This window comes from Oryx dammah, unplaced genomic scaffold, assembly GCF_014754425.2.
Source record: "Oryx dammah isolate SB20612 unplaced genomic scaffold, SCBI_Odam_1.1 HiC_scaffold_4, whole genome shotgun sequence".
NCBI classification, from domain to species: domain Eukaryota; kingdom Metazoa; phylum Chordata; class Mammalia; order Artiodactyla; family Bovidae; genus Oryx; species Oryx dammah.
In genome coordinates, this window is record NW_024070188.1 from 84989211 (window position 1) to 85016540 (window position 27330).

Genomic DNA, 27330 nt, shown 5'->3' on the forward strand with positions numbered 1-27330 from the left:
AGCAGGCAAGCGCACCCTGAGTCAACAGGGCGGCTGGAGTCTTACCAACTTTTCCTTTTGTCATTCGTATCGAGTCGCTTTAATATTCAGGAGTCCACAGTCAGACGTGGACTGATTAGGACCAAATGTAGAGCAAATGTGCTTATATCTTATAGAAATGCTTTCAGTAGCCTGTTGTAGAATGTCCTTCGCTCCAGAAACAGCCTTTCCCCTTCTTGTCTAGCACAGAAATAAAATATCAGAAGGTCCTTCTGCTTTTATTTAAAAAGATTAAGATTGTTGCTCTTTTTATTTCTAGAGGGAAAGATAATGATGAACAATTTCCTACCCCCAAATTATTAGATAGCAACAGTCACCATGGTAACTAAATTGAGTGCTTTAAATCATTTCTTATAATATTATTTTTAGAACTTTACCTAAGGTGGGAGGTAGGTTTATTTAACTATTTAAATTCTAAATTTAGAATGTAATTGTGAGTTATAACTAGTATGAACAAAAAGCATAAAATGTGTGGATTAGAATTCTGAGGCATTTTTATATTAGAGAAATGATAAATATAATTTTGGATGTTTGTACCTATTAGTGTGGATGAGATGCAATGTCACAATTCATATATTTACAGTAAAATTGATACTAAATATTATAACATTGAAACAAGAGATATTACACTGTAGTGACTATGTGGGACTTCCCTGGTGGCCTGGTGGTTAGGATTTTGGGCTTTCATTGTCTTGGCCCAACTTCAGTTCCTGGTCAGGGAACTGAGATCCTGCCAGCCATGCGGCATGACCAGAAAAAGAAAAACAACTACAAATCAGAGCGATAGACTGCTTAAAAAAAGGTTTTAATTAAAAAAATAAGTCATAAATGTGAATAATGAGAAGAAAATTATTATGATGGACTTAATTGTTACTGTTTCATCTCTAAGTAAAATTATACCAATGTAACGATCTTAATGATTAGTTCTTTTTTGAATACAGTAGTAACAAAAAATATTTTAATGACTAAGAGCTAAAGATTTTACTTTTGTAGAGTGTTTGATACTTTTAAAAATACTTTTCTTGGTGATTTTTAAGGGGAAAGGTATAATATCACTATCTAACTGTGTTAGAAATCTGTTAGCTATATCTGTATATATAGATATATCAATATCTGTCTATGTTAGAAACAGGAATTAGGGATTAGAGAGTCATATTATACATTAAGATATTTCATGAATACTATTAGAAAAATTAGGAGGTTTCCTGGACCTTTGAATTCAGAGAGAGAACCAGTGCATATAGGGCAAATTAAAAATGAATCCTCTAACTTCATATAGTAAATCATTTTTAGCTTGCAGTTTACTGTGATTCATAGCAAGTTAAGATTAACATATATATATAAGCCCCACATCATTCTAAATCTGAGTGGAGTGAATGAATATGTTGACAAGTTTAATTAAAGATGCTTTGCTCTTCTTCGTGTTCCAGAAATATTGCTACTATAGGCTGGCTTTTTGTATTTGACATTAAAATTTTAACACCTACTTAAATTTTTATTTAATGAATATTATGCTTCCTGTGATGTGTAATTGCACACAAAGGAACTTCAGACTGTTCCACCAGAGCCTACATGCCTTCCTTACCTCAAGAAAAAAAAAAAAAAAAAAACACAGTTTGCACGATGTTACTCATAAATTAAAATCCTGATCATGATTCTCTATCAGTTCACAAAAGAACAATATCAAACTTCATGTAAAATACATATTATAAAATAAATACTTTATTGCCAGTTGTGCCAGAAGAGACATAGCCTATTTTTAACATTAAGAGTCTCAAGTGTTCTCTAGAAATAGTCTTTTAGTGAAGGGAGAAAATAACTCACAAGATAACACAATGAAACTATGCATTTAGCTATGCATTTAACCCCTCTTTAAAAGCAGAGACGTTACTTTGCCGACTAAGGTCCATCTAGTCAAGGCTATGGTTTTTCCTGTGTTCTTGTATGGGTGTGAGAGTTGGACTGTGAAGAAAGCTGAGTGCCGAAGAATTGATGCTTTTGAACTGTGGTGTTGGAGAAGACTCCTGAGAGTCCCTTGGACTACAAGGAGATCCCACCAGTCCATTCTGAAGGAGATCAGCCCTGAGATTTCTTTGGAAGGACTGATGTTGAAGCTGAAACTCCAATACCCTGGCCACCTGATATGAAGAGCTGACTCATTTGAAAAGATCCTGATGCTGGGAGGGATTGGGGGCAGGAGGAGAAGGGGACGACAGAGGATGAGATGGCTGGATGGCATCACTGACTTGATGGACATGAGTCTGAGTGAACTCCGGGAGTTGGTGATGGACAGGGAGGCCTGGCGTGCTGCAATTCATGGGGTCGCAAAGAGTCAGACACGACTGAGCGACTGAACTGAACTGAACTGAACTGTACTCAGAAGCTCAAGGCTTTACAAGTTTCATTGTATCTATATTGGGCGAAAAGTAACATTGCCACTGCATGGATCTGGTCCTGGTTGACCTGGTATTTGAGCCTGCCTCGCATCCCCATTCTTCATTCAGGAATCCTTGGGGGTAATGCACACGTGATGCTGAAATTCATCAGTTCTCTTCCTTTGTATTAACCGGTACTTACATAATATACATATTTTAGGTGAATTCAATAAAGGAGATAAGAAGTTAATCCAGTAAAGGTTTTAATCTGTGGTTAGGGTACATGAGATAACTCGTTCATTTGTGTATTCATTTGACAAATACTTATTGAGCGTCTGCCGTGTGCCAGGCCCTGGGCTAGTCGATGCAGACGGGGCGTGACTTGAGATGAGACAGATGCAGCTTTAAATCTAAGGGTTGCCATTGGCTTCTCCAGGGGAGCCTCCCACCAGACCAAAGATCAAGCCTGAGACTCTTGCGTCTCCAGCATCCGCAGGCGGATTCTTTATCACCAATGCCACCTGGGGAGAGGACCTTTATTCAGTTCAGATCAGTTCAGTTCAGTCACTCAGTCATGTCCGACTCTTTGCGACCCCATGAATTTGCAGCACGCCAGGCCTCCCTGTCCATCACCAACTCCCGGAGTTCACTCAGACTCACATCCATCGAGTCGGTGATGCCATCCAGCCATCTCATCCTCTGTCGTCCCCTTCTCCACCTGCCCCCAATCCCTCCCAGCATCAGACCTTATTAGATAAATTGAAACACCAGTGTGTGTTTCTATTGTAGAAAAAACAAAGGACTAACAAAGGAGAAAGTCTCTCACTTAACCTGCTACAGAAGAATGAGCGCCTTGTGGTGTTTTGAATGTCTGTGGCAGAGGGTGACATGCAGCCAAAGGCTCTGGGTGCTTGTGAAGAGAGTGGCGAAATACAACACTTTGTACCTTTCAGGTAACTCTAGGTTGTACAGAGTAAGGTCAGTCATGATCATTAAACAAGGGTGCTTTAAAGAAGATGAAACGAAAATTTATGTTCCTTTCAGAATAAAACATCTTAAAATTTCTATAAATTGTTATGCCTCATGCATATTGCAAAAATATGCAGTAAAAATAAATTGTACCTGTCCGAATTCTCCTTCCAAGGCACCCTAAAACTACAAATCACTTTAATCTTAATGGGGCATCGTATAAGCTTGTCCACGTTTTATGCCAGTCGGACCAGAGATGTGTGGAGAGCACGCATCAGGAACGCAGTGCTCGGCGCTTGCCCACGGTATCATCTCAGGTGGAGTATGTACATACACAACCCGATGCATTTATAAAAAGATACAGCTATTCTAGATATGATTCAGAAACAGATAACACTGTCCCTGTGATGGTAGCTGCTAATGAGGATGCTGACGCTGAAAACACTGGATTCTAAATGCCACTGTATGATCTTGACCTCTTTCAGCGTGTATACTATATTCTTTGGATTGTGCCTATTGACACTATACCAAAAGCTTAAAACCTGGATTTTTGCCTCAGAGCCTGGCTTCAGGGTCTGCCTAACAACTGGCTCCAAAATGAACAAACCTTCAATGGTTGCTGCTCATAATGAATTTATTTTCACGTGGGCTCAAATGAGATCTAGATTTCATGTCTAAGTCACACAAACACCCACATGAAAGGTAAATGCTTATGAAAAAAGTTGTATTAACGGCTCTAATCCTAAACTGTCGTCTAGTCGCTGAGTCTCCAGCACTTTGCGACCCCATGGACTGCAACACGCCAGGCTTCCCTATCCTCTCTGTCTCCTGGGGTTTGCTCAAACTTGAGTCCATTGAGTTGACGATGCCATCTGACCATATCCTCTGTAGCCCCCTTCTCCTCCTGCCCTCAATCTAATCCTATAGGAAGTTTAAATTAGGAGGGCAGAGTCATGCATGTCCCTGCTGCAACAACAGCATGCGAATAAAGAATTTAAAAAGTGGTATTCCGAATAGTAATGTCCAAGAGGTTTGCAAACGTGCACACCTGTGGACTTTCATTCGGGCTGAAGAAGGGAAGTCCAGGGCGTGCTATACTCACACAGTAGGCCTTGTGGTCTGGTACATAAAGCGCTCCTGCTGAGCGTGAATCCTGAGGAGTAGATGGAGGCTTACCTCTCGGAATATCACACCTGGAGAAAACTGTCCTATCCTGCATCCAGGCCTTTGCTCAGGTCATTTCTTCTGTGTTTCCTTTGGGTTTTGAGCTCACAGGACTCTTGTCTAAGAAGCCTTTGTGAGCTACCTGCCAAGGCTCCCATAGCACTTGTTTATCCCCATATAAGGGCTCACTATCCTGAATTGTTATTTTCTAAACTGCAGCAACTCCGAGCAGCCTGGGGTGGATCCCAAGCATTTTTATGAGATAAACCATCTGAGCTGTGACCTTCCTGGTCAGGGTCATCTCAGTTTCCCTCACCGTTGGGTCCTCAGCCCCTGGAGCAGAGTCTGAAAATAGACATTCACTTACTATTTATTAAATGAAACAAATTTTTAAACAGTTAAAACAGGAGTTAAAGTCCTGTGTTTCATTCTACCAGATTTTTAGCTGATCACTAATTTACCTGTTAAATTTTTTAAAGCACACTTTCATATAATTTGCTGCTGTGATATTAGCCATATTTGCTGGTGTTATATAACCTGGCTGACAGACATGAAATGTCCGATAAACACGTTTTCTCTTTTCGTTTCTTTCATGACGTAGTTAATTGGTGCCTGCCGTCTCTTTACCTGGCCATTAATTTGTGAGAATGTTTAAAGCATGATTTCACGTAATTATAAAGACGTTTTCTGATGATACACAAACTGGTTGGCACGTTACCCCTTTCATTCCTCTCATGTCGCAGGGTTTGTGGGTCCTCTGATCACTTACATTGCTTTTATAATTTAACTAGTTTTAGAATTTGATTTTATATTTCATATTTTCTTTTAAATTGTATCTTTGATCTTATCAGTGACTTAATATTTTACAGTCTCAAGGCAAATTTAGTACATTTGATCTTTTAAGAAAATGATTTATTTAATTTTTGGCTGCACACGTGCTTTCTCTATTTGCGGTGTACGGGCTTCTCTTGTTGCAGAGCGCAGGCTCTAGAGCCCAGGAGTAACAGTTGTGCACACAGGCTCAGTTGCCCCATGGCATGTGGAATCTTCCCAGACCAGGGATCAAATGCATGTCCCCTGCCCTGGCAGGCAGATTCTTAACCAGTGGGCCACCAGGGAAGTCCTAGTACATTTAATCTTTATATCCAGCAAGAGTGAGCATCAGGTGGTTCAGAATGCATGAAAAGACTTTCTAAAAGTGTGTGTGTATGTATGTTAATATATATATATATATACACACCATATACAAAGATAAGTGATGGATGGATGGATCAATAAATAGGTGGATTGAAAATTATAAAGCAAACAGGAAAAAATATTTACAGTCTATGAATCTCAGTAAAAAGTATATGGATGTTATTTCTAATATTTTTATTTTTTGCAACTTTTTATGAATTTGCAATTTGTTTCTAACGGAAACTAATTAGAAAAAAAAAAAGCAAACGAGCAAACTTCTAATTACTTCATAACTCTTACCGACCAGTGGTACATGGTATAAATGCTTCATACTAAATTAGAAATAGTGTTCATGATGAGCTGAAAACATAAAAGGACAGTGTTAACATAAGTCACTTCCTCTCCCGTACAGAGTCACGCATTATGTGAAGGGGTGCTTTGGTTCATATTCATGTGCGTTTCATCCAGTTCCCGGTGTCTAACTTAGCTCAGCAGTGAAAATTCAAAGATTCTGGGCCTGAGACTAGTATGCTAAGCGTCACTTCAGCCTGGCCGAGGCAGACTTGTTGAAACTGTGCCGTGTGGTCCCACACTCCCCTTGTTCTCGAGTCACAAGAAGCATTTGCTGAGGATCTTGCTCAGCTTCAAGGGTGGAGTAGAGGCTGAAGGTTAACGGAGTCACCATGTCTGCTGAAGATGCTGCGATTGCCATATCATTTTCTGAGTTAAACTTGGTCTTCAAACGCTTGTTGACATTTGGGTCACTTAAACACTACACTGTACAGAACAGGGATTATAAACTGTCAAAGAGAAATGATTTTTTCCGCAATCGTCTTACCCTTTGAGCACACCTCTTGCTTGAAACTCTCTTTCCTGGTCTTTCTCGAGGGCTTTTCTTTCTCCTGGTTCCTCCAGCCTCCCTGGCCAGTCCTTGTCAGGCTAAGACCAAGATTCTTCCGTGTCCTCTGTCTTCTCACCATCCGCCTCTTTTCTCCAGGGCCAGTCTTCTGTTCTCATTTATTAGGAGGTGTTGCTCTTCAAAAACCTGCCTTGTGCTTATGTATCCTGTGCACCCGCTAAAGCCTTCTGTGACTTAAAATAAATACATGGCAGAGCTTCTCCTGCAGGTTCAGAGATCAGTTCCTTAATTCCTCAAAGTGTAACTAACTCTCATTTTCGAGGCGGTAAGAATGTGAGGAGTGTAAGCAGAAGGCATGTCCCGCCACTCTCCTGCTCATTTTAATTGAGTAATTGTCTTACAGTTTTCAAGCGTTTGCTGCTTTGTAAAGTTTCAGCTATTGGTGTGTCACAGAGAGAAAACTTATTTTCCTATCTTATTTTTGTAACACACATCTAGGGTTAAGTGTGTCAGTGTCTGTGTGTTGATCACTCAGTTGTGTCTGACTCTTTTCAACCCCATGGACTGTAGCCCACCAGGCTCCTCTGTCCATGGGATTTCCCAGGCAAGAGTACTGCAGTGGGCAGCCCTTCCCTTCTGCAGGGGATCTTCCTGATCCAGGCATCGAACCTGGGTCCCCTGCATTGCAGACAGGTTCTTTACCATCTGAGCTACCAGGGAAGCCCACATCAGTGTCTACTCCCTTACAATTATCAGACACTTCCATTTGCTTTTGCTGGGAGATAAGCATGCAGGGATGAGAACGATAAACTCTAGATAGTATTAATTTTTTGTAATTTAAATCATTTCTGAGGGGAAAAGAATACATGTTATCCATGAAATAGTTGTGCCACCTCAATTATATTTGAACAGTTGCTTCATTCCTTAGGGTTCGGTTTAACCAGTCTTGGTGCAGAGAATCCAGTTGCTGGAGGTGGGATGGGGGTTTGGTCCTCAGCCTTGGCTGACAGAACGCGCCAGCACTCAGCGCGGGACCAGGAGCTCGTCTTCACTGGCACCCATCTGGGTAAGCAGTGGCTGAGACAGGCGCTTGAGCCCGGGTCTGCGGCTGGCTCCTTCACACCGGTTTGGGTCCACGGACTCTTGCGCGCTCTGTCCGTGCAGGTGCGAGGCATCCTGCTGGAGCTCCGGGAAGCGGTCTGCGTGCCTCTTCCGCCCATGGAGTCCACTGGCTGCTCTCGGGGCTTGGCCGTTTTCGGAGCCCGTGAGCTGATCACCGGGACGTGAGGCACGGCTGTTTCTACTCCAGCGGCTGCCAAGCCTGCCGGCAGAGGAACCTGGAAGTTGGCGCCCTCCCGGGGCTCTCCCCAGGAGAGAGGCTGCAGTCCCCTTCTGCTCTTCGCCATGGGTCACCTCACTCCCGACCTCAGCTCGCGGGAGCGTGGGGAGTAAAGAAGGTCCGAGCACAGAGTCTCTTTCTGAGGTCTCCCCAGGGCTCCCCCAGCTCAGCCCGGGGGGTATGCTCTCCTCTCAGAGAGGGACTTCAAGAGCATTTCCTTAATCGGTCATGTTTGTGTGGAGCTCGGGGGTGCCACTGGCTTGTTTCTGCTTTGGATACACTAACGGCCTGGAGTTGAAGAACCCTTCTGTGCTAATTTTCTACGATGCATGCATGCTAAGTCGCTTCAGTCGTGTCTGACTCTTTGCCACCGTATTGACTGTAGCCCGCCAGGCTCCTCTGTCCATGGGGATTCTCCAGGCAAGATTACTGGAGTGGGGTGCCATGCCCTTCTCCAGAGGATGTTCCTCACCCAGGGATCAAACCCGCATCTCTTAAGTCTTCTGCATGGGCAGGCAGGTTCTTTACCACTAGCGCCACGTGGGAAGCAATTTTCTACTGTAACTTGTCTCTGATTTTCTTCCTTAAGGCAACAAGATGTAGCTGCTGTAGCAGTAGGGAAGAAGGTCAGAATTTGAAAAGAGGACATAGGTATATTTTTCAAAATAATATCCTTCTATGGTATCATTATTACAGTCATAGCTATCAGCTTAGAAGCTCATTTATTGGCTAATTTGGGCTTCAGTGGTAAGAGAAGCATAAACTTTCAAAAGCATGTTAAAATAGCAAATAATAATGACACTGTGGAAGTGTCAATTGGATTAAATGAAGTATTCATCTCACCTGAAAACTGGACTAGATAAAGTATTCATCTCACTTGATAAGCCATTATGACCCTCAGGCTTTCAATGTTTATTTTTAGCTGTTATTCATCAAGGTAGTTGTAGTAATGAAGAACTCTATATTGTTCCATAATATATACTCTATTTTAAGTCTGCTCAGATGATACCAAATTTTCTACACCATTGATCCATTAAAAAAAAAAAATCTTTCCTTGAATTCTGTTTGCCACTAATCAGGCTATTTTATTCAGTTTTTTAGATGGGTTGACAAATTGAAAACCCAGCTTTAAATGTTGCAGTAGTTTAAAAATAGGAGTCTTTTACTTCAGACTATTCTTAGTTGCTGCTTTGAGCAATAAAAATGTACTTTATAGCTTGTTAACCTAGATCTCATGGATATCTTTTCTACAATGATATAAGTAGATCATTGTTTACTGCCTAAATCAGCCTTGTCAGAGTAATACTCTCTAGTGATTTTTTAAAGTCAGAACAAACTGATGCATTCTATCTTCTGTGATTATACAACCTGGCATGGCGTTCTCCTTGTATAGTTGTATTTTGAATATGAATAACAATCTTTAGCTGACTTTAGCATTTTATGGAAATCATCATATGTAACTTCTACTTATATCAGCATCTACCAAATTTGTTAACTGAGTTTTATAGCCTGGTTATTTTCTATTTCTGTTGCTTCTAAGACTTTTGAAGATACACTCATATACTTTGTATTCATTATAGCAGAATATTATAGACTACTTTGTTTTGAGGTACCACATAAAGTACTAGAAGAGTTCACTTACTATGTACACCTTTTAACACAATCTACTCAAGGTTAGTACATGTTGCAAAAAAGCAGAATGCATCAGGAGACGATGTAATGATGACATAGGATTTTTATGACCTGAAGTAAAGTATAACAAACTGATTAGAAAGGTCTAAGTACATCTTCAAAACTGGCAGATAATTTCGGAAGAAATGATGGGTCATTAGAGTTCAGACCACTTACATTAGGAGATTAAAATAATCTCTTTGAGAGATCATTGCCATAAATTGTAATTTATATTGAATACAAAATCCAGTCTAGTTTGAAACTCAAACGATTATCCTTTACCTTGGATTCTTACCTCCTTCTATTGGTCCTCAGGAAAAATAAATAAAGCGGAAGATGTTTAAGTGATAAGCATGTCTATTTATAATATCTATTTCATATCTGTATCTGTATCAATATCTATGTCTCAAACAGAATGATATGTAGTAGAAAAAAAATTCATCCTTTCTGGGTTCTAGCTGTGAAATCCTCACCAGCTGTCCAATGTTTCTTTTCCTTTCTTTTCTTCTGGCTCCTCACCGTCAATGTTTATAAGCTCTAATACTTATATTTACTACAATTAAAGTTACTTCCTAACCTAACTATCTCTGGGGTTAGGTTAGGAAGCAGCGTCTTGCTCTCTAGAGTCAGCCCCATTCAGGTTTTCCTTTCACTTGGTGCGTGCACTTCTTCTCCTCAAGGTCACTCAGATAAGAGAAGACTTGTGGCTCTTCATCCTCGCTGCCCAAAAGGAGGCCCTGTGGCCTAATTACTCTTTGAATATAGGGACAGTGTGTGTCCCACTCGGGCATTCTCCCTGAACTTTATATCACATAACTCATGCGTCAGCATCATTGGGTGGGACCCAAATCAACAGGCTGTGTCGAAAGCCACTCAGCAATCTATAGTTCCTGCTCTACTCTGGAGGCCCCGTTACCTGAGCTCCAAGCCTCTGTGACTGATGGTTTCGGAGACTAGAGCTTGGAAGTGGGGGCAGCCTCTGCCTGGAAGCACCCCTTGGAGTTTTGTCCTTACACCTCTTCGACTCGGCTGCCCCAAACACCTTTTTGTTTCGGGATGGCGCACACATGTACACCCATGGCTGATTCATGTCAATGCATGGCAAAACTCACTATAATATTGTAAAATAATAAGCCTCCAATTAAAAAAATAAATAAATTTAAAACAACAACAACAACACTTTTTTGCAAAGCAGCTGTTAGCTTACAACTGGGCTGTTGCCAAAACTGGGTGCCTGATCCAAAGAGGTCTTGTGATTCTCTGCCCTAATGCTCACATTTTGGCATAGGTCAGCTTGGACTCAGTGACCGAGGTGTGGGAAGGGTCCAACAAGCTTAGCTCGTCAAATGGAAATAGTATTTTCAGGAACACATCTAGCCTGACTCCAGTGACATCGTGGCTTCATGTGAAAAAGAGACAGCTATCCAGGAGGGGAAACTTATCTCCCAATTTGCCACCTGAAGCAAAGCTGGTGGCTCTGTAGGGCCTCCAGTTTATCAAGGTTCTCCTAAACACCTCTGTCTGGGCCTGCTTCTCCTGTGATCAGGCTAAGAGGAGACCCAGTGCTGTTCACTGGGCTGCCATACTTGCTCAATGCCAGCTCCAACTGGGCCAAAACAAAAAAATGAACATGGATGCTCCTTTCCGTAGGCAGAGCTCAAGGCCAGCTGTAGTCAATATTCCTCTTAATAACTCTTGTTATATTTTTCTTGACTCTTATTTTAGTCGGTTGCCAATGGCCTCGTTACTTGATCTGCCACTGTTGGAAAACTACACACTGTTAAGTTATTTATTTGAGGGAATTGCAGGCCATGGAAACAAATCACACCGTTGATCGAACCCTCTGGGTCCCTCATATAGGTGCCCAGAGTATGGCCCTGCTCTCTGACTAGACTGACTGGACTCAAGCTACCAATGGAGCCTATACTGCCCAGACGGCCACCGGGGCTGCCTGGACCCGTTTTCACACTGGGTGAGGTGGTATGTTCACCATCACAGGCGGGGCGCAAAGTGACAAAGTGAAGAACTCTGGTTCTGCCCCAGAGCTACCACTGCCTGCCAGACCTGAGTCTTGTTTGTATCTCAGGGGCACTTTGCCCAGGGCCTTGCCCCCACCTGCTCCTGGAAGACCCGTCACATCAGACCCTTGGCCTCCTCTTGAGGCTCTGGGAGGGTGGTACTTCGTCACTGCTGGCATTCTTTTCAGCCGCGCTGCTGCTGCATTCTGATCAGCTCGCTTTAGCCCCACTGCTGGGCCCTTGAAATATACTTTTCCCAACTTTCATGTTTGCGGTCTGATAGAGTTTATGCTTTTTATTGCAAAACCACTCAAGAGTGGGCTGATGGACATTCCACTCTGCCTGCAGTCCACAGGCATTGTTAAGCATCAGTAAGCACTGAAAAAGAAAGAAAGTGAAATGCTCAGTTGTGTCCGACTCTTTGTGGCCCTATGGACTGTAGTCTGCACCAGGCTTCACTGTCCATGGGATTTCCCAGGCAAGAATACTGGAGTGGGTTGCCATTTCCTCCTCCAGGGGATCTTCCCAACCCAAGGATCGAACCCAGATCTCCCTCATTGCAGGCAGATGCTTTATTCTCTGAGCCACCAGGGGAAGCACTGGGAGTCTTCAAAAACTGACTCCCCAAAATTCTTTTATCTCTTCCTAGTCCACACGCTTTTACACTTTAGTAAGACACTGCAGTCACCAAATGCAGTTGTCCCCAGAGAGGGGTCATCTTCTGTCCACATTCTGGGTAATGATCAGAATGAGGGGTTAAAGAAATGTATAAACCTATTTTGAAAATCTGATAATCCACCCTGGTTGTTCCTGGACACGGCGCTTCTTTCTTTACCCAAATGGCATCTGCAGGCCCACGTGGTTGGTGCACCCTTCAGGACCCTGTGAGTGCAAATCCGACTCTGATTCAATCACCTGGTTTCTCTCGTGGGGTTGCCATCTACCCAGATCATTAGGAAGATAGCCCCAGGCTGGGGGTTCTGCTCCCCAAGCCCCACAGGATGGACCCAGCAATAGGGTGCATAGCACTCAGACAACTAGGAAGGCTTTGTAAAACGAGGCTGTCCTTGGTTACCGTTGCCCTGTTGGAAGTGATCCACAGGTTGGGAGCCACCCAGTCAGGAAAGTGGTGTGTGTAATATGTCCCTGACTTTAACTGAAATAATCGGTGGTGTGGCTCTGGAAGGTGAGCAAGTCATCATCAACCCGCTGGGCCAGAGGTGCGATGAGAGAGTGGCCCCAGACATCCTCATCAGGGGCCAAGGTGAAGTCTGTGTGATCACTACTGCAGTCGCAGCTCACACAAGCGGAAGTCAGTGATTTTGTCAGCAGTCACAAAAGCACAGCAGGGCAGGTAGACCCAAGCAGGGTCCGTGATTGTACTTTTTCCTTCTGATTTTACTGAGATTGTGTGGATAGACTTTGTACTTGGAGCAGTTTGGGACCCAAGTGGGTTGAGCCTCCTATCACTGATAAAAATGGATGAATATGAGGCTATTTCTGTGATAGCCTCTCTCAAGCCCAGACCCATGATCTGGAAGAGGACTGCATAGAATGACACAGTATAGGCTTTAATCCAACAAGTATTTCCTGATTATAAGACTCTATTCTAAGCTAGGCAGATAGAAAATGTAGATGAGTACAAAGTATACATCTTGCTCTCTAGGAGATTATAGTTTGGTTGAAAAAGGAAGCCCAAGTTGACTACAAAATTTAAAATAGTATTTTTGTATCATTATTTAGTTACAAAATTATATGGGACCAAAAATTATTAATGCAAAAATTCATAAAAGGGATTGCAATCTCTAAGTGGTTAAAAGGTCAGTAAGGTTTTTGAGGAAGAGATCCATTTGGGTCCATGCCAGGTCCAGCTGACTCTGTCCACCCGTGAAAATTAGACTGATATTTATGGTCTGCCGAGTCTTAGATGTTCTAAGTTGATGTGGACTGCATCGTATTGCATGGTTTTCCTTAATGGTAAGGTCACCAGTTAAGTGTTTTTTAGTTAAATGTTTCCTTTTGTTGATTTGGATTTTTTTTTCTGTTCATTGCTATGTGAAACAAACTTTATAGAAGAAATCAGGCCAGATTTGCAAAGTGTGTATTTTTAGGGAGAACATTTTTATTGAAACAGAATCAGAAATTTAACAATTTGGATAGAAATTGTTATGATTCTTGCTGGCATATATTGTTATTAAAGGAATTTATTAAACATAGTGAAAGTGTTTTTTAGGTATATCAAATACAATAATATTGACAAGAAGACATCAAAAATTTCATCCCATCATGTTGAAGATTAAAATTAAATAATATATGCCAGCAAACAAAATAGAGCATGAATGATAGTCGCTCAGTTATGTCTGACTCTGCAACCCCATGGACTATAGCCTGCCAGGCTCCTCTGTCCATGGGATTGTCCAGGCAAGAATACTGAAGTGGGTTGCCGTTTCCTTCTCCAGGGAAATAAAGTGTACCCTCCATGAATTGTACAAGGGAACTTCAACTGTATTCCAAGTGATAATTCCTGCTAATTAGGAGAAAATATTACAACTGTACAGTATACTCTGTGTCTCTGATCTTCCACCCAAAGTTCAAGGCCATAGAGATCTGTGATTGTCAGTTACTGATACAGAAGGAGCATTAACTGCATGATCTTACATCTTAGTCTTTATTAGCATCAGATAAGATTTTTACTTAGGGGTTCCCCGGTGGCTCTGGTGGTAAAGAACCCACTTGCCAATACAGGAGGCATAAGAGACGCGGGTTCGATCCCTGGGTCGGGAAGATCCCCTGGAGGAGGGCATCACAGCCCACTCCAGCCTTCTTGCCTGGAGAATCCCTTGGACAGAAAAGCCTGGCAGGTGACAGTCCATAGGGTCAAAAATAGCCGGACATGACTGAAGCGACTTAGCGCGCATGCGCAAGATTAGTCCTTACTTCTTTATACATTTAAAAGCTCGCTTATGAAACCTTACTTTCGTTGCCTAGCCTAATCTTGACAACAGTGCCTAGCACTAAACAAGTCAGTGTTTGGGTTAGTTTGCTTAATCTTTCCAAATATGATGGCTTAAGACTTGTATAACCCGAAGAGAAAGGCTGCAGGACTTTCTATATATGAATAACCATCTTGGTTCTTTCTGAAACCTTATAAAAATCAGCATAGATGCACAGACTGCATACCATGCGTCTAGCAGTCTTGTTTGGAGTTCTCTGATTATTACTTACAGGATATAATAAGCCTTAAACACATTTACTTCACACAGCAGGAATGTGTTTTGGTTGCCTCCTCAGTGAATTTGTCATTGCTTTGCTCAAAGTCAAGAATGATGATTTCATTGTAGTGTTGATATTTTACTGTGAGGACAGTTGAATGTTTTAGCCAGTTCTTTTCCTTCTTTTATAGGATGACGTTGTTAGTAATCGACACAGGGAGAGTTTATCCAGGTAATATCACCTGATTGATTTTGGTAGATTTGATCATGTCTGTGAAGAGATGGCTGTGCTGTGAAGATAACAGGGCCACTCAGTGGCATGACCCTGGTCCTCAACCCTGGGAGGGCCTAGGCAGGGCGTTCACACGGCCATGTGTCCTTAGAAAATTTGAGGAAGTAGGTATTGTAACCGCAGTTGGTTATGCTGCTGTCTCTTTCTGCTCTGGCTTCCTTCTGTCACGTCTCCCCTCTGCGGTGGACGTTAAGAGGGGCACTTGGCAGTCGTGGGATCTGGCTAAGAGGAAATTGATGTGGAGATACACTGAGCGTAAGTTCAGTGTGACGCCTTTTGTGGTTCACTCTTCCTTCTCACTGTGCCAACACAAGAAAGGGCATCACCTGGAGGTCTGCTGGGCGTATCTCGGTACGAGCGTGTCCTGTGCTACAGGCTGCAGACCCACGCAGCAAACACGAGAGGAGAAGTAAGATCAGGAGTGTGTGGAACCACAGGTGCACGCTGGTAAGTTCCTGGATATGTAAGGGTTATATGATGTACTGGATGTGCGAGAAAATGGAAAGGGGAGGACTGTGTTCTCACAATAACGCGGTACATCTGTTGCTCAGTCATTTAGTCATATTTGATGCTTTGTGACCCCATGGACTGCAGCTCGCCAGGCTTCCCTGTCCTTCACTATCTCTCAGAGTTTGATCAAACTCATGTCCATCAAGTCAGTGATGCCATCCAAGCATCGTCCCCTTCTCCTCCTGCCTTTAATCTTTCCCAGTATCAAGGTCTTTTCCAGTGAGTCAGCTCTTTGCATCAGGTGGCCAAAATATTGGAGCTTCAGCCTCAGCATCAGTCTTTCGAATGAATATTCAGGGTTGATTTCCTTTAGGATGGACTGGTTTGATCTCCTTGCTGTCCAAGGGACTTTCCATAGTCTTCTCCAGCACCACAGTTGGAAAGCATCAATTCTTTGGCACCCAGTCTTCTTTATGGTCCAACTCTCACATCCAAACATGACTGCTGGAAAGGCCATAACTTTGACTATCTGGACTTTTGTTGGCAGAATGATGTCTCTGCTTTCAATACACTGTCTAGATTTGCCATAGCTTTCCTTCCAAGGAGCAAGCATCTTTTAAATTTATGGCTGCAGTCATTGTCCACAGCGATTTTAGAGCCCAAGAAAATAAAATCTGTAATGCAATACATATTACATATTATAAGTGTGTCCATATATTGATTTGTTTTTCTCATGCAAATTATGTAAAACAAAATTTGTCACCATTTCTTCCTTTGTAGGACAATGGCCTGTAGTAACGCTTCATGAGCAAGTAACTGTTTGTGAGGTTGGATGCTTTCTGCCTTCCAACGTATTGAACCGTGTCTTAGCAAATCTGATTATCTTGTCCCAAAGCAGTCTGGGATTTCCAAATAGCAAACATGTTAAACCAAAACCAATAATTCATCTGGAGAAAGAGATACATTTTAAATAGCTCTCAGATTTCTTGATAACCCAATAATGAAGAGAAGTGATTCATATGAACCCATAGGAAAAAGACTTGAATTTCCTGCTGTTTTTACGTAAAGTTGTGACACCAGTGAAAAATAACCCATAGATCTGTGCCAATAAGCTGCTACCGCAGGGGACTGACAATAGGCTAGTTAATGGTTTCATGAATTCAGAATATTTAAGATTAGCTTCTGTTCGAGAAAACTTGAAGAACACTTAAATCATGTAGTTCACTTGTGAGAGAAATTTTGGATTTCCCAAATTTGACAATTCTAAAAATGTGCATGTCATAACCAATAACTAGTTGTGAAGATGAAAGATAGTTTTTCAAACTATCAGTAAAAAAAAGAAAAAAATTAAATTAACCAGGAAGCTAAATGAAAGATCGAACCATCTTTCTATTTTCTCTTTGCTGCTGTGCTCAGCTGTGTCCGACTCTTTGTGGCCCCATGGACTGTAGCCCACCAGGCTCCTCTGTCCTTGGAAATTTTCCAGGCAAGAATGCTGAAGTGGGGTGACGCTTCCTCTCCAGGGGATCTTCCTGACTCAGAGATTGAGGCTTGAACCCCCATCTCTTGTGTCTCCTTTACCAGATTCTTTACCACTAGCACCATCTGGGAAGCCCTATTTTCTCTTTGCAAAATAGTATTTGTGTTGTTATATTTTGTTTCTCAAACAGCACCCCCAAATTGTATAAACCTCAGGCTGCACAGAACCTAGGATTACCTTGTGTCTGCTCACTTTGTGTCCTTTTCAGAACTTGAGGTCTTATCATTAGACTAGACAATGAGATGGCAGCTAACCCAGAGAGTCACTCCTCCATGGGGTAGACAACACAAGCTTATCAAGAAATAAATGTGAAGCTATAATGGAGGCTATTGTTCATGCCAAGGTTACAAACCTGTGTTCCATTAAATGCAGACTGTGTGGTTTCCTTTGACCATAGCTTCTGGCCCCCAGTGCAGAAATGCCACGCTGAGATGCTGAGGTCTGTGTTCCTTTCAGATCTCCCATTTACTGACTCTGCTGATCTGTCGTCGGTGAATTTCTTCACTTCACGCCAAGCGTCAGTGCACTGGGAATGAGTATGTGTGATGTCTAGCCTGGTGGTAGCCCAGCATCAGGCGCTGTAAACTTCAGGGCACAGAAAGGAGACGGCCTCCGGGATGGTTCTGGAGGCCTTGAGGCTCTGCTTCTACGTGAGGTAGGGTGAGGGGACTTCTGTGCTACACGTGGGTTCTAGGCCGGTCGGGACGAGTTGTCACCCTGATGTGCAGGGAGCGCGCAAAGGCAGGATGGGTCCTGGTGCTGAGGTTCACTCTCCACTCCCCACAGCTGCATTCACGGACACCCGCCCCTGTCCAGAAGAGGTCCTGGGGAGTCCTGTAGGAAGGGGTTAATTCTTCCTCTGCTAAGACTAGCAGAGGAGAAGAAAGCGACCAGAGGGTAGGTGGCTGGGGGATAGGGCCTGCCTGCTCTTCCCTTTCTTAGCTCGGCGTGGGGGTCCTCCCAGATCGTAAGGGTCAGTGGCATTCAGCGGGAAGCCTGCTTAGTGGAAGAAGCACTGAACAGAGTCCCAAGGTCAGGCTGAGAGCTCTGCATCCAGGACTTTCAGCACGTCCGAATATTCAGTGGAACAACTGATGCCAAAGCTGAAGCTCAGTGCTTTGGCCACCTGATGCGAAGAGCCGATTCACTGGAAAAGACCCCGATGCTGGTAAAGATTGAGGGCAGGAGGGGAAGGGGGCAACAGAGGATGAAATGCCATCATCGAATCAATGAATATGAGTTTGAGCAAACTCTGGAAGGTAGTGAAGGACAGGAAAGGCTGGTGTGCTGTGTTCCATGTAGTCATATATATATATATATATATATAAAACAACATTTCAGAAACTTCAACAAAAAGCAGCTGCTGCCTTCTGAGCACAGGCTCCGGAACTGGACTGCATGCCAATCCCAGCTCTGCTTCTCACCAGTTGTGTAATCTTTGGCAAGTTTCTTTGTCTCTTTTTCTCTCTTCCTTCACCTGCAAATAGTGATGATAGAACCAACCTCACAAGGATGTTAGGGTTATATGAGCTGATGCAAATATAGAACTTAAAAATAAATATTCAGTTCACTTCAGTCGCTCAGTCGTATCTGACTCTTTGTGACTCCATGAATCGCAGCACGCCAGGCCTCCCTGTCCATCACCAACTCCCGGAGTTTACTCAAACTCATGTCCATCGAGTCGGTGATGCCATCCAACCATCTCATCCTCTGTCGTCTCCTCCTCCTGCTCTCAATCTTTCCCAGAATCAGGGTCTTTTCCAATGAGTCAGCTCTTCGCATCAGGTGGCCAAAGTATTGGAGTTTCAGCTTCAAAATCTGTCCTACCAGTGAACACCCAGGACTGATCTCTTTTAGGATGGACTGGTTAGATTTCCTTGCAGTCCAAGGGACTCTCAAGAATCTTCTCCAACACCACAGTTCAAAAACATCAATTCTTCTGCACTCAGCTTTCTTTATAATCCGACTGTCACATCCATACACGACCACAGGAACATTATTTTTGTTATCATAATATTATTATTGGTGCCTAAAGTAATTTGGAACTAAGAATCAGGATATAAAGTTTTGTCTTGTTTCAAATGTTTGTAATTATTACTAAAATCTACCAAGTCTTGATAAAATATTAAAAGAAAATAGGATTTTGGTAATATCCCTGTGTTATTATTTAATATCTAAATACATTATTTGACCAATATCTCGTATGCATGTTCATAATTCCCAAACCCAAATAAAGTGGGTTTAAAAATCTCATCAGATGTTCAATGTAAATAAGTTTAATTCCAGCGTTTATTATCCTTTGGGGTGAGCAAGCACCAGGCTTTCTGCTGCTCCGCCCCAGCCCTGTAAGACAACCTGAAGAGGTCCCTAAGGATGTGCTGTGTGATCCAGTCTGTCCCAGCCCAGTGTTAACTGTTGAAAGTGAGGGGCAGTATTAGGCAGGGTGCAGAGCGTGTACAGGCATGAAGGAGGCTTTGGGAGAAAGAAGCCAAGATTTCAAATCAAATACCTTTTGCCTCGAATCCCTCCCTGATGAGTGAAGTATGCCTCCGCTAAGGATATTTGAAAGACTAGGTCAAGACTCTGAAAGCAATCTGTCCAAAAGTCTTTTACGCAATTTCTGAATCAAAGTCCTAAGAGTTCCTACCATGCTGATTACTCAGAGCCAGACATCTAATATGTCTGTTGGTCCTTCTGAGAGTGCTAAGGGAAAACACGCAAAATTATTTCATTAATATTGTGTGATATGTGTATTTCAATGTGTACATGCACAGCAAAACACCAAACCACTTTAACAAATATTGTTTGTTTTGTTTCGACGAGAAGATCGCTGCTGTACGCCTTGGCACGGCGCACGCCTAATCAGCTCAGGCCTTGCCACTGTAGTGTGCATTTATTCTGCCATTTTTTCTGGATTCTTTCATAGCATTTAAAAAATGTATTATTGCTTCATCTGCACATGTCCAAGCAATGTGTAGTAAGGCTCTATGTGTCTTTAAAGTATCGCACTTACAGATAAAATAGCTGTACGTATGAAACAATCAATTTGGATGTTCCAAAGATTAATTTGAGTGGTTTGTAAACCTTTCAATGTTTTACATAAAACAAATGGCTGATTGTATACCTTTCAATTGTCCTGGAATAATGTAGTTTATGTTCTATGAACGACTGTAGAAATTCTAAGCGTATGCTCAGTGCATAACAAATTCCAAATGTATACTTTTCTATTTTTAAGAAATTAACATGCTTTTCCATGTCTAGTTCTAATTTATCATTTTGTAGTTACACCCAATGAACTGATAGACCATTATCCTATCTTATTAAAACATTCAAGCCTTGCTATTCTGAAAATATATCAAAAGAAGAGCGAAACGAAATGTACACAGAATGCCTAAGTCAGTTCCACCACTTTACAAGATTTTTAGGTGGAGATAGCATAATTCTTAACAATAGAGGCACAGCATAGTTCTGTTTTGCCTGAGTTTTCAGATCAATTTTTTAGACAAAAATAATCCTAGAGTTTCATATTTGACCAAATTATTTTCTTCTGAATCTCCCAAGAGGAAAATAAAGCTTTCCTTTTATCAGTTTGACCCTGTTACAAATGTTGCCCTTGAGGTTTTGCTATTCAATTCCAAAGACATTTTAACAGCCATAATCCAAGAGAGAATATAATGTATTTATCATCTGATCATCTTCATAACATCTACATTTTTGCTATAATAATATATGTCAGTGTTCATCCTTCTTAGCTATCAGTGTAATGCTCTGAGATTAAACTATGTCTGGTTATTTAAACATCCAAAAGCTGAAATACTTTATTATTTCTGCTTTTTTATTAAAGGAAAACTAAAATGTGGCAAGATCTTAATAAAAGTGGTATCAGATTAACATGAATTTCCCCAACACTATGGTTTATTGTCATGTTCTGGGTAGTAATATTGTTATAATCTGATTCTTCCCCTACCCCCAAGAATGTAAGTAATAAAGTGTCAGTTGTGTACAAGAAACTTAAGTGGAGGATGAGGAATATTGGAGAATATTTTTTTTCCCTGGGGGAAAAAGAATGATATATTAATAACCTACTTAAAAATACCTAAGTGTTTGACATTGAGGAATATATAGATGTCTTTTAGTTTTTTATCTACCTGATTCCCTTAATTTAGGGAAATTTCCCAATTCTCTTTCATGTCATTATGGAAGATTTGTGAACCAGAGGTTTTATTCAACCTGCCTCTGGGTAAGCCAGGGCATCATCACTCAAGATTCTCCAGAGAAGCAGAACCCACAGGATTTACAGAAATAGACTCATTTTATGGAACTGGTGCTAATGATTGTGGGGGCTGGCAAGTCCAAAATGTGCAGGGCAGGCTAGCAGTTTGGATATTCAGGTAAGAGTAAATGCTGCAATTTTGAGTCTGAAATTTATAGGGCAGGCTGGCAGGCTGGAAGCTCAGACAAGGTTTCTGTGTCATAGTCTTGAGGCCCAATTCCATCCTTTCCTCTCTGGAAAACCTGTTTTCTGTCTCAGGGCCTTCAACTGATTGGCTGAGGCCCACCCACCTTGCGGAAGGCAATCTGCTTTACTTGAAGATCCAGGGAGAACAGGGCCATAGGGTGACAGAAGCAGGGATGAGAGGAGCTGATTGTTAGTGAGGCTGTTCTGATGAGGGCCTTTGAGGCCTGGATTCAGCTGGGCCATTAGTCCAACTCTGCCCAGAAAGTCTCTCCTTCGTTTGAGTAACTAAGACTCTTGACAAGTGAAGGAAACCTTTGAAAAACGCTTCAGTCCTTACAGTGATCATGGTGCAGTTGAGTTAAATGATGCTCAGAAATTCACTGAGTCATTTGTTCACAAAAGTTTTAAGGCCTATTTTTCCATCTGTAGACATGCTTGGCATTGTGCTAGGCCTTGGGATAAAGCTGTCTGGACTGTCTGACCATCTTGGGTTAAGGAACTGGACTTCCTTGAGGAGGTACATGAGCTGGAATCAAGATTTCTGGGAGAAATATCAATACCCTCAGATATGCAGATGACACCACCCTTATGGCAGAAAGTGAAGAACTAAAGAGCCTCTGATGAAAGTAAAAGAGGAGAGTGAAAAAGTTGTCTTAAAGTTCAGCATTCAGGAAAACTAAGATCATGGCATCCAGTCCCATCACTTCATAGCAAATAGATGGGGAAACAGTGGCTGACGTTATTTTTTTGGACTCCGAAATCACTGCAGATGGTGACTGCAGCCATGAAATTTTTTAAAGGATACCTACCCCTTGGGAGGAAAGTTATGACCAACTTAGCATATTAAAAAGCAGAGACATTACTTTGCCTGCAAAGGTCTGTCTAGTCAAGGCTATGTTTTTTTCCAGTGGTCATGTATGGATGTGAGAGTTGGACTATATAAAGAAAGCTGAGCGCTGAAGAATTGATGCTTTTGAACTGTGGTGTTGGAGAAGACTCTTGAGAGTCCCTTGGACTGCAAGGAGATCCAACCAGTCCATCCTAAAAGAGATCAGTCCTGAGTGCTCATTGGAAGGACTGATGTTGAAGCTGAAGCTGCAATACTTTGGCCACCTGATGCAAAGAGCTGACTCATTTGAAAAGACCCTGATGCTGGGCAAGATTGAGGGAAGGAGGAGAAGGGGATGACGGAGGATAAGATGATTGGATGGCATCACTGACTCTATGGACATGAGTTTGAGTAAGCTCCGGGAGTTGGTGATGGACAGGGAGGCATGGCGTGCTGCAGTCCATGGGGTCACAAAGAGTCGGACACGACTGAGTGACTGAACTGAACTGAACTGAACTGAGGAGGTACATATATAATGACACCTGAAGAGAGGGTTCAAGGAAGAAGAAAGAATATGAGTGAAGGTACCAGACCAAGAATTACACAAGGAATTGAAAAGCCAGGATGGCTGACACAGAGACAGAGGCAGAAAGAGAGATGGGAAGCCTTCATTTGCGGGAGAGACTTGAGTATTAGCCAGACACTCTCAGAGCCCTTGCAAGAAGCCAGGTCCAATATTTGAGGAATAAGGTAGATGGTAACACCCTTACGTGAGACAGATGTGCTGGAAGGAGGCTGTATTTTAAGAAGCCAACATAGTCGTTCAGTTTGAGGTTTGCTACATTTGAGAGGAGAGATTTAATAGTGTTTGGAGCTCAGGAGGAGTGTCTGCAGGCTCGGCTGGCATCTGTGTAAACCCAGTGCACAGGGCCCAAAGATGGAGAGAATTCCTCCTGAAGAGAATTAAAAAAAAAAAAAAAGTAACACAGAGACAGCACTTTAGTTTACTGCCACTTAAACAAATTTACCAGTTATGAAAGAAAGGAAACCTTTTAACTTGCTAATCAGACACCAGGGACAGAGTCACAGAGTGGGTGTTGAAACAAATCCCATAGCTCATTTAATTCAGTGCTTTAATCTCAAAACTAAAAACATTTAAGCCAAGAGATCCTCAAGACCAAAAATAAAACTACCTGATATCTAGCACTTTGCTCTTTCTTCGGTAGTTTAGTGGAAAGGGAGAGAGGAAGAGAGCACTTTGATGTGACAAATATTTCAGTTTTTTTTTCATACTGCACTTGCAATTTTATTTGAATGCCTATTCACCTAATTTCAGTTTCAATTAGTGTTGAGCTGTGATTGATTGGCAGTAGCTGCCCAAAGCACTGTATCTGAAGCCACATTGGTTTGCAGGATCTACTACAAGAGGGGCATATATTTAATGTCCAAACTGCTCTCAAAGGACAGTGAAATGAAGATTGATTATCAGTTTTGCAGGGAGAACAGGCTGGAGCCAGAACTGTCTGGCAACCTGGAACCTGTGGTCTCCCCAGCTACCAGGACTGGCGGAAGAAAATGAGGCACAGGTGCCATCTTTGCCATTCCTGTTTCATATGGTTTGCCCATTAAAGTTAGAATTTGTTTTGATTTCGACAGGAAAAAAAAAGAAGGAAAGGAAAAGTTGATTCCCAGCTGTAGCAAGGTTTTTAAGGTGTTTTTTTTTAAACTATCATCTTCATTTATTGAACATTAGACTTGAATGTTAATAATTGTTTTCCAAAAGAGTAATTAAAATAGAGTTACTTTCTATAACTCTTCCTTCATCCAAAAGAAAGATCTCAAAATAGGGAATATGTAAGTGTTGGTCTCATCCAGCAGCTTATAATTCTGCTCTCTATGTCAATTCCTCTTTCCTCCAAAAGAAAATTTTCTGTGGAGGTAATAGCTTTGTCTCTGCTTTTGATGAGCATTTTTAGAATGTTGGAAATAACTTTGACAGGAGGGACATTCTCTTAGTATAAGTTAAATAATCAGTAGTGAATAGTGTTTCTAATGCAATTTAAAATGCCAATTTATATTTGAAAGAATCATGTAATTAGAGTTAAATACACTTAGGAAGTGTAGGTATCAGCCGTGTTAAGAGAAAATTTAATGTTTGTAACAGTGGTGCGGTGTGAATGTGCTTGTTCGGGAGTCTCCTCTCGACCTTCTGCGCGCGTAAGGGATGCCAGCGCTTCTTCCATGCTTTTTGCCTACACATCAGTATAAGCAAATTCTCAAAAGGAGATCAGGGTATCCAAAGTCCTAATCCCTCTGATTTGGGATTTCTGTGGGGACTGAAACATTGCCAGAGAACAGACCCAACATCCATTACCATTTTTTGCTCAAATCTCTATGTCTCAAAGCAAATTTCACTGAAAACAAAGACCACAAACCGAGTGTATCACAGAAATGTTCATATTATGGGAAATACACAGTTCTAGAATCTAGTGCATTAACAACATCTGAAAACCAGTGAGTTTCAGGTAAAGGTGTAAGTGTGAGGAATATATATTGTGCTGAAATGTGGCATTCTCAGTTATGTGAGGAGCTAGGGCTTTCAGGGTATTGAAAGTTAATATTCTATGAAATGCTTCTTAAACAGAAGCTTTAGGTAAAAACCTCCCCAAATAAAACTAAGTCTCATTATTGAAAAACACTTTGTTCATATACCTTGAGCTCTTATTTTAACTATTTGCATATATGATTTCTTTATTCAAGACATTTTGTCTTGGAAAATATGCATTTGTTTATGCAAACTGTGCCCTTTAAATCTTGCGGCCTTTAAACACCTCTGCTTTCTATTCTATAGTTTTGAAATGGTTTATATTTAGCAGCATTATTTAAAAATATCAATATATACCTATTTTCTGTATTAAGTATATATCTGAACTCATTTGTGAAGCAGATTTGAAATGAAATAATTTTTCTTTCTTTCAATTGGACCTTCATAATTTTTTATAGTCTGAAAATCAACTCAGCATCATTGGAAAATTGTTCTGGTAAAGAGGAAGGAAAAAGTGTAGAAAAATATTTTCTATAGATTTATTCCTTTAGAGAATAGGACCCCAAAGGCAAGATTTGTTTGTTGGAATTTCATCCAACATGACATAATAAGAAAAACAATGAGTTAACTTATTTTAATTCATAATCTCAAATAACATAAAGACCCATTCAGCTTTTATGCAGGTTGTTGTTGTTTAGTTGCTAAATCATGTCCAGCTCTTTTGCAACCCCATGGACTGTACCCCACCAGGCTCCTCTGTCCATGAGATTCTCTAGGCAAGAATACTGGAGTGGGTTGCCATTTCCTTTTCCAGGGGATCTTCCCAGGCCAGGGGTCAAACCCATGTCTCCTGCATTGCATGTAGATTCTTTACCACTTAGCCACTGGAAGAATAAGTATGGCTTGCTTTTGGGGAGGGGAACTGTATGATTTCATATTCATCACGTCTAAAAATTGTACTTACATTTGAACTAGACTCATACTGTTGAAGTTATGAAATATTTTTTAAAAAAGAAGTTCTGATATCTTCAGTGGTCCATTCTGGTCCATTCTGGTAGAATAGTAAGCCGAGTCCCCCTTTTTCTTTCAGAATGTATGTAGCCAAGTCTCAAGGATCAGACTTATTAATAGGGACCATCTTCAAGTATTTTCTGCAAATTTTAAGAGATCTTTGTGCTGATCAAAATATACTGAAACCACAGTTTGTTTATATCACCACTGGCTATCACTGACTTGTGATTTTTAAATGCTGGAACTAAGCCAGAGGCATATAGTTAGAAGGAGAGTACCAGGTGGCACAGTGGTAAAGAATCCACCGGCCAATGCAGGAGATACTGGAGATGTGGGTTTGATCCCTGGATTGGGAAGATCCCCTGGAGTAGGAAACGGCAACCTGCTCTAGTATTCTTGCCTGGAAAATCTCACAGAGGAGCTAGATGGGCTATAGACCAGGGGGTCAGAAGAAGTTGGACACAACTGATCACAAACACACACAAACACATATCCAGTTAGATCAGATCATATTGCCTGTCTTTTCTAGTGGACATGCAACAATAATATTACATTTATATGTGATTCTGAAGCTCAAAGTTTAGTCAAGTTGTCCAAATTTGCATACATAGGTTCTAAGTAGTAGACGTCTATGATTCCAAAGGCATACTTTTCTGCAGTCTCGAATTGGATTATTCTAATAGTGTTCTGGAGAAGGCAATGGCACCCCACTCCAGTACTCTTGCCTGGAAAATCCCATGGATGGAGGAGCCTGGAAGGCTGCAATCCATGGGGTTGCTAAGTCAGACATGACTGAGCGACTTCACTTTCACTTTTCACTTTCATGCATTGGAGAAGGAAATGGCAACCCACTCCAGTTCTTGCTTGGAGTATCCCAGGGACAGGAAAGCCTGGTGGGCTGCCGTCTATGGGGTCACACAGAGTCGGACATGACTGAAGCGACTTAGCAATAGTGTTCAGGACCAGGTAAGTTGTATCTTAAAGATGCCCAACCCAAGTACAAACAGGGAATGCATCGGCACATATAGAGAAGTCTGGTGGCATACTCTCTTCAGACACAACCAGATCCAAGAGGTCTAAACTATTCTATCGTGGCACCGTCTCTCAGGAGGCTCTTAGCCACATGGCTGATGATACATCCTAGCAGCTGAAGACCCACATTCTGTAGGCTCATCAACCCCAGCAGACTATCTTTCCTAGTAATTTGCAGAAATGAACTGGAATAAGTTTCAGTTAGCTAACTTTTGGTGACATGAACATCAAGGACACAGTCATATGGACAGGGAGATTGGGGGCACTTTGATTAACCTGAATTGTATGTCCATCCCTTGGCTATGGACATGCAACCAGTGGCTGTAGGATCAATCTGACTTAAAACATAG

The 27330-nt window shown here is 41.7% G+C and overlaps 1 protein-coding gene across 2 annotated transcripts in view; it reads left to right on the forward strand.

Annotated features, from left to right (window-relative positions):
* PACRG (parkin coregulated) overlaps positions 1-27330 on the forward strand; it is a 518745-nt gene that overhangs the window by 126071 nt on the left and 365344 nt on the right. The window lies entirely within an intron of this gene.